The sequence below is a fragment of the Ailuropoda melanoleuca genome, chromosome 7, assembly GCF_002007445.2.
Source record: "Ailuropoda melanoleuca isolate Jingjing chromosome 7, ASM200744v2, whole genome shotgun sequence".
NCBI classification, from domain to species: domain Eukaryota; kingdom Metazoa; phylum Chordata; class Mammalia; order Carnivora; family Ursidae; genus Ailuropoda; species Ailuropoda melanoleuca.
This window is the reverse complement of record NC_048224.1, coordinates 66,104,463-66,107,948: the sequence shown is the minus strand read 5'-3', so window position 1 is coordinate 66,107,948 and position 3,486 is coordinate 66,104,463. Positions and strand designations below refer to the sequence as shown.

General features: G+C 45.5%; 1 pseudogene; it reads left to right on the top strand.

The window, feature by feature from the left end:
* The first annotated feature begins 1,801 nt into the window (after positions 1-1,801).
* On the top strand, positions 1,802-3,150 carry LOC109489852 (annotated as a pseudogene).
* Positions 3,151-3,486: the final 336 nt, after the last annotated feature.

Here is a 3,486-nt window from a genome sequence, read left to right as displayed (position 1 = left end):
ACAGGGCTGCGTCTAGGAGTTCAAACAATGCCATCAGAACTGGGTTTCTTTCCCTCTCTCTGTGAATGTTGGCTCCGACTCTCAGATGCCACGGCCCAGTCCCTGACAATGGACTCATCCTCTTGGGATCAAGTACAGCAAAAAAGGAGAGGTTTCGTCCTGGCGGGGATTCCTGAATCCTGGCATGGGCCGGACAAGACCAACCTGGGTCTTAGCGCGTCCTTGACCCAATCACCTTGGCCCGGGATTTGAAATGTTCTGATTGGCTAGCCCCAGGGCATGTGATCTCCTGTGCTCCAATCATTGCAGCAAGGGCATTTGGGTGGGGCTGAAGAGCCAGCCTTAAAGACTGTGCTGGAACCACATTCAAATCGAATTTCCCTGAAGCGCAAAAAAGAAGGTGGGAAAATCGCTTTAGGGGAGGCAAGGACCGTTAGTGCGAACTGCAGGTGTTGGTTTAGGACATGGAGGGTTCATATGCCAGGGAGGAACTTAGGGTGACCGATAGTCTGAAACAGCTGTGCGGGGACCCAGAATTGGAGACAGCGAAATATGAATAAAAGGATTGTGAGGAAGGCCCTGAGGTCGGCACACATACCTGATTGAGTCAGTCAGCACCCTTATGAGACTTATTTTCCTTTTCCTTTTCTCTTCTTTTTTTTTCTTCTTTTCTTTTCTTTCTTTTCTTTTCTTTTCTTTCTTTCCTGTTCCTTTCCTTTTTTCTCTTTCTTTCTTTCGTTTTTTTAGCAGCACTTGGCAGCTAGCCCCGTAGTATGGGGGGAGGGGGGCAGAATGTTAATAGAAATACACCCAATGCAGACAGAGCTAGAGCCAGGCTGCAGAGTGCTGTACAGCAGCACAGTGCGTGATTCATGGGAAATGCCTGGCTTAGCCTGGAAGGTACTCGTTTATGACATACGCAGACCAGAGGAGAGGAGCAGACGTGGCCTCCAGCTTCCTGTGCAGGCAGATTTACTCTGGGGAAAAAATGTAATGACATGCTTTGGGATGATTCCCCAAACAGCGAGGAACAAGTGAGGGATTGTGACATGCGTGTGTTTTTGGATTTGATGTGCCCCTCTTAATCACATGTAGCTAAGCCAGTACTTCAAATAGCTGGGCCACCAGGGAATTGGCATGCCATTCACACAAATTCTGCTTTGAGTGTTAATTTTAAGTCGCTCCCTTTAGGGTATTCTTAATAGCTGTGATGTTTCTTGATTCCTGAACTTATCCCCATCCTCAGTCTCAGTTTTTCTCATTCATTCCTTACAATAACCAAAATCTTCTCTACCAGAGATCGATAGTTGAGTGAAGAAACATTGATGGTGAAATGGGACAGCGAGGGTTCCCCAAGAATCCTTGTAGGACAACTTTGAGAATAGACAGGGAATAGATCAGAGTTCACAGATGGAGTTAAGTATATGTCACAGGAAGAGCAAGAGAATGAAGTTTTATGTGGCTGGTAGCATAATCTTTCTAGAGCACAGCTCTAACGAGAGTCTGCCCTCTGCTCACTCTTTTTTGTTTTTCTCAAATTAGGTTTGTGCAAACACTTTTAATACCTAGAGAGTAAAGTTCGGAATCCTAGGCATGATATTCTAGATCCTTCAACCTCTGTCCTTAAATTTTCCTCTCATTATTTTAATTTTTAATGTTTTAATATTGAAGATTTCAATGCACAGAACAGTTCACAGAAGAGGATAATAGACACCCAATGCCCACAACAAAAATTAGACTGTTCATTCGTTTGCCATATTTGTTTCACATCTTTGTGTAAGGAAAGTCTTAAACAGACAAGATGGTGGCAGTGGCAGTGGCAGCGGTGCCTGGGCCCTTGGGCACCTTGCAGGCTGGTCACGCTCGCTGGCTCAGTGGCTGCTTGCTGTGTGTGGCTTGGCCCCAGATGGAGGCTTCCCTGCGATCTGGGCCCCTGGGCTGGACACCAGCAGCCAGAAGGTCACCCGTATGGGGGGCTACGGCCCTGACATGAGGACAGGCAGTGGGTGCGGTACCTGGAGGAGAAGAACAGAGGAAATATGGTGCCTGGAATAAATGGAGCCTATGCCAAAAATTCATTCAGTAAAAAGCTGATAAAAATGCTCTCAAAAGCTAAAGATGCTTTAAAATCTGAAAAGAAAGTGAGTACAGTGGGACACCTGGGTGGCTCAGTTGGTTAAGCATCTGGCTCTTGATTTCCACTCAGGTCATAATCTCAGGGTTATGAGATTGAGCCCCACTTGGGGCGCTGAGTGTGGATCCTGCTTAAGATTCTCTCCCTCCTTCTGCCTCCCCTCCACCTCTGTCCCTCTCTAAGAAAGAAAAGAAAGAAAGAAAGAAAGAAAGAAAGAAAGAAAGAAAGAAAGAAAGAAAGAAAAAGAGAGAGGGAGGGAGGAAGGAAGGGAGAAAGAGAGAGAGAGTGTGGAACGTAATAGTAGGGGTAAAGTCCCAGAGATATTCTGTGCTGGCGTGAACCTTATGCAGAGTGAGAGCATCAAAATGAATCCTGGTGAAGTTGGTCCTTTTGTCTCCAAAATAAGAGCAGTGATTAATGAAATCAGTGGGGACACAGTGACTGTCATGTGCTATCGAGATATCCCTGGCCGAAGAGCTCATCTTCTCTGCATGGGTGCTCAATGGCCAAGAAGCCAAAGCACTGGGCTTGATCAGCCATGTTCTAGAACAGAACCAGGAGGCAGATGCTGCCGACTGCAAGGCCTCAGACCCGGCAATAGAGCTTGACCTCAGGGACCTGTTGCGATGAGAGTGGCAAAATTAGCAATTAATTGAGGCATGGAGCTTGATTTGGTAACAGGATTAGCCATAGAAGAAGCTTGTTATGCTCAGACTATTTCAACAAAAATAGGCTTGAAGGTCTTCTTGCTTTTATTTTTTTTATTATTTTTTTTTAAAGATTTTATTTATTTATTTGACAGAGATAGAGACAGCCAGCGAGAGAGGGAACACAAGCAGGGGGAGTGGGAGAGGAAGAAGCAGGCTCACAGCAGAGGAGCCTGATGTGGGGCTCGATCCCACAACGCCAGGATCACGCCCTGAGCCGAAGGCAGACGCTTAACCGCTGTGCCACCCAGGCGCCCCGGTCTTCTTGCTTTTAGGGAGGAAAGGTCTCCTCACTATGAAGGAGAATAGAAGAAACAGAAATCTTTAAATTGCCAGTGTAACAAATGAAAGTACTTCTGGAAATATCTTTCAGACCCACATATGCTTCCGCACCTGGAATCCCAGTGACCAAAGTGAAGAGCCAGTTATCCATGTAGTGAATGAAGCATCTGGAGTGGACCCGTATGTGTACTTTGTTCAAATGTGTATCATGTCATATTCATTCGGATTTATAAAGCTAGTCATGTATTCTGTCAAAAACAGATTCAAAATTTGGTACACATTTTTAAATACCTCCTGCGTACAAGGCTTCCTTGTCTTAATTTTTTAATGTGAATAATTTATACATTGCACACTCTAGGAAAT